This window comes from Symphalangus syndactylus, chromosome 6, assembly GCF_028878055.3.
Source record: "Symphalangus syndactylus isolate Jambi chromosome 6, NHGRI_mSymSyn1-v2.1_pri, whole genome shotgun sequence".
Taxonomy (NCBI): Eukaryota; Metazoa; Chordata; class Mammalia; order Primates; family Hylobatidae; genus Symphalangus; species Symphalangus syndactylus.
Window position 1 is genome coordinate 45,116,149 of NC_072428.2, and position 8,053 is coordinate 45,124,201.

Genomic DNA, 8,053 nt, shown 5'->3' on the forward strand with positions numbered 1-8,053 from the left:
AAAAATGATATTTCTGCCAATGTTCTGTTCCAATAGATCTAAAATTCTTGAAAAGTTGAAATTCCTCAAATATTGAGGGTTCTTGTGCAGCTCTGTACAACCACACATAGCAAAGTGTGTCTTCAATTGTGCACTTTTCTGGGAAGCTTGTGGAGTCATCCATATATGCACGGGATTGGGGAAGATAAGCCCACTAACAAATTTTAAATAGCTCTACAGAGCAGTTCTTAGACAAGACCTTGCTGGTGATGAGATAAGGCAGTCTGAGAGTCTGGGCCTCCCTGTGGTCATGCTGGAGCTTTGAGGGAGAAGTAATTATTTTACCATGTAGGGAGGAGTAGAGGGATCTGTGGGTGGGAGATGGTTGAAAGCTCACACGCTGCAAAGCTCTTTCATTCTCTATGCCAGGACTGTGGATGGGAACAGACTTTTCAGGTCCTGAAAGCCTTCCCCGGTCCCTTAGAAATCCAAACTGAGTGAGAGGTTGACAGGAACCTCTGAAAACTCAGAGTATCTCTGAATGAGAAGTACCAATGGGCCAGACAGGGAAAGAAGACAAAAAACATGCTTTAAGGGGAAGGAAGAGGACAGGCAATGCTGGATTCAAGAGCAGTTAATGGCTCAGGCAGTCACACGTCAAACACAGTGAATGGGTTTGGAGTGGTGGGGAGGAGGTAGAGCAATGACAGAAATCAGTAAGATCAGTGAGATCAAATGGAAAGCCAAAAATGAACTCAAGTGCATATGGGAATTTAGCCCACAGCGAGGTCGTTTTTCAAGTGAGTGAGCAAACTGATTACTCAATAAACTGTATTGGTACAAAACACTAACACTGGGCCAAAATGAAGGCAGGTTTATACCATGCAGAAAAATATGTATCAGATGAGTTCGAGATTTAAATATGAATGTGTTTTATAAAAAAAGCAAAAAAGATTACCAAGGTGATAGATAAATTAATTAGTTTGATTGTGGCAATCATTTCACAAGTATATGTTGTATATGTATATCAGAACATCACATTGTACACCTCAAATATATAATTTTTATTTGTCAGTTGGACCTGAATGAAGCTGGGGAAAATAACCATTTAAAAAAATTCAGGAAAAGATGACAGTGTATGGGCAAGTTTATAAAACTTTGTTATCCAAAACCTACATAAGTGAATAAACCTATGTAAGTGAAGTAAATAGCAAATATACCATCAACATTGAAACTGTAAGGATCTCAGTCTCACACCACAAAGAATCATTATCCTGTAACTGAAATTAAAATTATTTGACTCTAGGAGTTGACAAAGAGAATGCAAAAGAGGGCCATGAATACTAAAAGGAAAAAATTATTTAAAATCTTACTGATACCCACCCTACTACACAAATGGGAGTAAGAGGAACCAGGGCTAAAATGGGGCAGAGGAAAAATGTGGAATGTCCCACAGAAATCTACCTTTCCCCAGCGCAAATAACTTCCTGAGTACAGCATGGGAGGGAAACAAGAGAAGATGCCCCTAAGGATAAGGCAAGAGGCCTAGCTGGGTGGGAGGAAAAAATAACAAGCCTTTTGAAACCAAAAGCCAGGAATCTCTAAGATTTTATGCAAATATGACTAGCGCACTCCAAATTAGAAGAACATAGCACAGGACAGAATCTGGCCTCAAGTCAGCACAGTTACCCAGAGCAATGAATCCTTGTAAGCCTTTAAGTGTTGTAACTAAAGCTAACATAATTACAAAATACAAGGTGAAATTTATAATTATTGACATAAAAAGCACGTTAGAAAAAGGTATGTATTATAAGCTGAAACAAAAATCCCAGATTATACCAATAAAATCTTACAAGTGGGGATGCGTGAGGAAGTATGTATACTAATTTTTTTATCTTTCATGGGAGATGGGGCTGTCTGCAGATATTGTTTAATCTATAAAGTTGATAATCTAAGATTAACAGCACAGTCATGTGTCACTTAACAGGGATATGTTCTGAGAAATGTGTTGTTAGGGGATGTCATCATTGTGTGGGCATCACAGAGTGTACTTTCCCTAAACCTAGATGATATAGCCTACTTCACACCTAGGCTATATGGTAGCCTAGTGCTCCCAGGCTACAAACCTGTACAGCATGTTACTATACTGAATACTATAGGCAATTGGAATGCAATAGTAAGCATTTGTGTATTTAAACATATGAAAGGTACAGTAAAAATACAGTATAAAAGATTTATTTAAATGGTACCACCTGTATAGGGCATTTACCATGAATAGGGCTTGCAGGACAGGAAGCTGGTCTGAATGAATCAGTGAGTGGTGAGTGAATGTGAAGGCCTAGGACGTTACTGTACACTACTGTAGACTTTACTAACACTGTATACTTAGGCTACATTACATTTATTTTTTAAATAAAGTCATTGAGCTACAGTGTTACAACAGCTATAGTGTCACCAGGTGATAGGAATTTTTCAGTTCCATTGTGATCTTATGGAACCACCACTGTATATGCAGCCTACCATTGACTGAAACATCATTATAAGGAACATTGAACATGGCTATTATGTTTAACTATGTTAAGTATATATATGCAGACTTACCAAGTAGTAGAGCTGAATACCATCCAAATTAATGAAGCAGAAAAGATTAAAAAACAAACAAACATGCAACAATAGAATACTAGAAAATAGCAAGAAATAATTTTTAAAAAGCAGAAAATAGAAATTAGATGACAGATAAAAACTAAACACATCTATTATAACAGTAAATGTTAACATGAAAAGTTAACCTAATGCATAAAAAGAATTCTCAGATTAGATTTAATATGAACTAAATCTAGCCGTAAATGCTCTATAGAAAAACAACACAACTTTTACTAGATAGCTTTCATTTGCTTTCCAGATCTACTGTTACACTCCACTGCTTTGTGTACCAGGAGGCCAACCAATACCAATGTATTCACACATGGCTTTGCCTCCAGCTTCCAGCTGGGTTTGGTCATAGGAAGCACCAGCCTGAGGTCTGAGAGAGGGAGGGAGGGAAGGAGGGAGGAGAGTGAGGTTGGGGCATTATCTCCCTGGTTCCCTTGTGCAGAATCACCACAGTGGGCTGCCTCCCGCCTCCAAGGGCCACAGCTGCCGTTAGGCAGCACTTTCTCTTCAGGCTCTGTCAGGCAAAGAAGGGGTGGTAATGTTGCCCAGTGGTTAAGTCCAAGGGTGCTACGCTGTCCCTGTGGTTTCTCCACCCCCTTGCTCACACCTCTCTAAACAGTCCCTTTATTAAATTCTCATCAAGTTACCTAATTTGAGCATAGCATCTGTTTCCTGCCAGGATCTTGACTTATACACACCCAAACAAAATTACTCATAAAGCTGAAAGTAAAAGAATAGGAAAGGAATACTAGGAAAATTTAAAAACAAAAACAAAAAGTCAGGGTTTATCTTCCTCAGAAAATGCTGAGTTCAAAAAAAGGTCATTAAATGGGACTTAAAAGATCACATTATACTGATGAAGGGTAAGACCCACATTGACAAAAAATTATCTTGAAGCTATGTGTGGTAAATTATACAGAATTAAAACATACAAAGCCAAAAAATTACCGGAAATGCAAAGTAAAAGGAGGCCAAATTCCAATAGCAACTAGGTATTTTAATACAGCTTTCTCAGTCTTTAAAGATCAAGTTAAACATTAGTGGGAAAATTAGTAAAATCTGAACAAACTCTGCGATTTAGATAACAGAATTGTACCCATGTTAAGTTCATAGTTTTTTTTTCATATATACTGCAGTTATGCTGATTAACATTCAGGAAAGGTAGGCAAAGGGGAACTATCTGTACTAGGTAGGTGTGGGGAAACTGTACTATTTTTGCAAACTTTTCTGTAAATCTAAAATTATTCCAAAATAGAACATTTAGAAAAATACCAAGTTAATAAAAGATAGAAATATATAAAATCTGAATGATGTAATTAACAATATTGACCCAAGAACAGCAACTACTCTTTTCTTCTCATGTAGTCATAAAATGCAAACATTCTCTATACCTTAAACAAAAATAAACTCAAAAATTCTAAAAAGTAAAAGCATCAAACCACATTATTAACCACAATCCAAAATTAAGTAGACACAAACCAAAATCCTTGACCATTTTTAAACTTTAAAACTTTCTCTAAGACCCTACATAACTCCTAAGTTTAAGAGGAAACTAAAACTACAATTGCAGGAAGTAGCAGCTAATGCTGGTTGCATTTTCAATAACCATTTTTTCTTTCTTCCTTTCTTATTTCAAATTTTACCTGGTTTTTAAAAATATTCCCTCTTCCCCAAGAAGCCATCTGTTTCAGGTGAGGTAGGTTCCACTCCTGCTTCTAGGGGGTAGAATCTTGTTTGGTCTGAATCAAATCATAGTGGTCTCACTCCTACCACTAGTGATCAGAAATGGTCACATGAAACATCCTGACAAATGAACTTTGAAGGAAAGTCAGATGAATGTCTTCTCACAAAAGGTTTACTTCAATGCTAAAAAGAAACTGTCCCCTTTCTGTGTCTGAAAATTGTTATGGGCATGTGACACTCAAAGCTGCACCTTACCAACATGAAGGAAACTTACTTAAGAACAATCCCCATATACTAAAGGTGGCAGAACAGGATGATCAGAATAATGTGGGTCATTGATGGTATCATTGAACTGCTGAATAAACCAGCCCTGAAACCCTCCTACCTCAAACTTCTTAGGAAAAAAAACTCCTCAGGGCAATTGTCAGTTTTCTGTTATTTGCTACAGAAAGAATCCTAACTGATGTATAAAATATCTGGAATGTAATAAAAAAAAGAAAATAATTACATATTCAACCCTGCAGGGTCCAGCCAAAGCATTATTCAGAGGAAAAGTCATTCCCTTTCATCCCTTTCATTCCCAATATATATACTATCTCTAATCAATTAGGCATTTAAATCAAGAAGCTGGAAAAAAGAAAGGCAATATAATGTCAAGGAAAGTGGAAAAAATAATTTAAAAATTCAATGTTTTTTTGTAGCCAACTTAACTCTGCATATAGGCCTACAACCTCCTTTAAAGTAGAGCATTCTCTCCATCTCAGCTTCTCTATCATCTCTTAAGTTCAGTTTCAGATTTTGTCGCCCTTCTCCTAGACCCAAGGCAGGGAGGGTAAATAGCAATCCACTTAGCTTCCTAGTACTTCTCGGAAGGTAAGCACTTACCAGGTCACTGCTATATCTTGCTCATCAAACCAGTCTATCCGGCTCAGATAATCAAGAGCTGGCTGTGATGTTAAAGTTCTTGATAAAAAGGAAGGTAGGATCTCAGCTCAAATGCTGTAAAACAAGAGAATCAGATGGCATAGATGGGACTCTCTAGAATGGAATAAGAGAAAAACATGTCAAGCCAAAACAATCATATCCCCACAACTTCTCTGATAAGGATGTTCATCTGTTCCTTAATAAGGAACCAGTAGATGTTTTCCTCAGAACACTTTCTAGATCATTTATAATTGGCTGCATATATTTATGCTGAGGTTAAGGTAGAATGAACTGTATCTAATTCTCATTCTAGAGCATGAATTCAGAAATTCTCCTGAAATCCTTCTGTCAATCTATTTAGATCTTACATTAAAATGCTGTTTAATTAAAGACATATGTTTGGACTTGGAAAGCCAAATCTGACTATAATAAACAATGTTCTGATCACCAAATGGGCAAAAACAAATAATCAGATCCCCTACATCATCATCATCATCATCATCATCATCATCACCACAACAATAATAATAGTAGATAACCCTTACTGGGCACATAGACCCTTACTTGCTGTATGACAGAAACTACACTAAGGATTTTACATGCTTCACTTCATTTAATTCTGAAAGATGAGGAAATAGAAAGTGGGATTCAAACTCAAGTCTATCTGCTTCCAAAATCCACATTTAACCATAACAATAAAGTAACCAAACCAAGTTTTTCTTTTTTCTATCTGATGCTGCTAATATTACATTTTCACAGTGGTTTCTACGTTCATACTCGTAAAAAGCCAGTGAAGGAAGAATTATCCCCACCTTACAGATGAGCCTCAAAGATGTGAATAATATTCACAGATCATGTACTGATTAAGTGGTAGAACCAGTACATGGTCTTCCTTCCTTATCCTCTAAAGCCCAGGCTTTTTCCATGCAGTGTCTTGTCATGCAAGCCATTCCTCACTTGACTATCAGGCGAACAAGGAAGGTAAGGAATTGTCCCCTGGGATCAACATGGAGCTTTTCCCTCTCTGCCTCCTTTTCCCATCCCTGGAAAACAAAGCAGTTATGTGCCCTTCACTATTCATTGCTCACCTTCATTATCTTCAGGCAATTTTTTATCTTGATGATTTTATTTTCCATTTTCTTATCAAGGGTGTGTACACAGGCTATAATTGTGTCACTCAAGATGACAGCCACTTTGGAAGTTTTCTGTGCATTAGCACACTATTTAGGGAATAATCAGCAGGCCCCAAGAAAAGCATAAATTTTAGCCAAAGCCATTGTTTGGATAGGGAGTTTCCAAGAAGTCAGAGAACTTTTTCAGAAGTTCTCCAGTCCTTTTTGAAAGCAGGCTAGAGCAAAGAGATAAACGCCTTCCCTTCTTTCTACTAAATATTGGAAAAGATACTATTTTTCAAGTCTCCTTCCCCAGCTGAAACAGTACTAGCCAATTCAGGTGAGGAAGAAGTAAGTCCTGCATCACTTTCTGTAATGTAACATGATATAACAAAGAAAGATGTACTAAATATAAAATGTTGTCAAAAAAGTTAAAATCTCAACAAAATAATAGATATCTCAAAAATGCATGTTATCAGTATCTCTTACAAAAACTTTTTGAAATTCCCTAATGCAGGACTATTAGGTTTCCCTCACTTCCCCTGAGTATCATGAGCTCTTTCCTACCTAAGTACCAAAAGACCAACTCCTCTCTTGCTAACCATAAGCCAGTTCTCAGAGAAGATCTTGCACTATACTTTTGCATTAAAAAAAAAAGGCTATGATTTTCAGGGGCTAAAGACCTAGGATATGGTGGTGGTCACCAAACTTCTGGTTGGTAAGCACTTCCCTCCTTTCTTCCATAGTAATCAGAAAAGTCTTATCTTAAATTCTGAGGCTATAGTATTATTTTGCACAGTAAGTCAAGCCCAGAAAAACATCTTAAAACATTAAGTGGTGCCCCTACTTCTGGCAATGGCAGACTAGGTTGTTTGAGTCCAAATCTTTCTCTAAAAACAATAAAACAATCTAAACAAAATATTTTAAAAATTTGTTTGGAGGCATAGTAAAAACTACCATGATTATAAAAATTTTATGGAATGGTAAGAATAAAATGGAGAAATACAAGAGGTTAGCTTAGCATTTGGGGCTTCCCTAGAGTTAAGTGCCAATTCTAAATGTAAAAGCAATGGTAGAGAAGCTGAGAAACTGAACAACGTTTTCAGAAACCACAGAGCTAGAGTGACAAAAAATAAAGTTCATTGTCTTCCAAGAAGAAGGGATTTAGTAAACCCCAAAGGCTTTTGGTGGGTACCCCCAAAAGACTGAAATTTTGGAGAAAATGTCAACAAGAAATAGATAATCCTCACAAAGACATACCTGAAGCCGGGCAGTTTACAAAAGAAAGAGGTTTAATTGGACTTACAGTTCCAAGTGGCTGGGGAAGCCTCACAATTCTGGCAGAAGGCAAGGAGGAGCAAGTTGTGTGTTACATGGACGGCAGCAGACAAAGAGAGAATGAGGAAGGCACAAAAGTGGAAACCCCTAATAAAACCATCCGATCTCATGAGACTTATTCACTACCACAAGAACAGTATGGGGGAAACTGCCCCCATGATTCAATTATCTCCCACTGGGTCCCTCCCACAACACATGGGAATTATGGGAGTACAATTCAAATTAGATTTGGGTGGGGACGAAGAGCCAAATCAATATCAACATGTATATAAAAATATCATGTTGTACACCTTAAATATACACAATAAAAAATAAATTTTAAAAAATATCCTGGCCGGGCACAGTGGCTCATGCCTGTAATCCCA

The 8,053-nt window shown here is 37.2% G+C and overlaps 1 long non-coding RNA gene across 1 annotated transcript in view; it reads right to left on the reverse strand.

Moving 5' to 3' along the window:
* Positions 1 to 7,753, reverse strand: part of LOC134737011 (uncharacterized) — a 55,808-nt gene extending 48,055 nt beyond the window's left edge. Inside the window, exons 1-2 of the long non-coding RNA XR_010121530.1 lie at positions 7,657 to 7,753; positions 5,200 to 5,313 (exon numbers count right to left, since the gene is read on the reverse strand). This is a non-coding gene — a long non-coding RNA (uncharacterized lncRNA). The remainder of the gene's footprint in view (positions 1 to 5,199; positions 5,314 to 7,656) is intronic.
* Between the last annotated feature and the right edge of the window lie 300 nt (positions 7,754 to 8,053).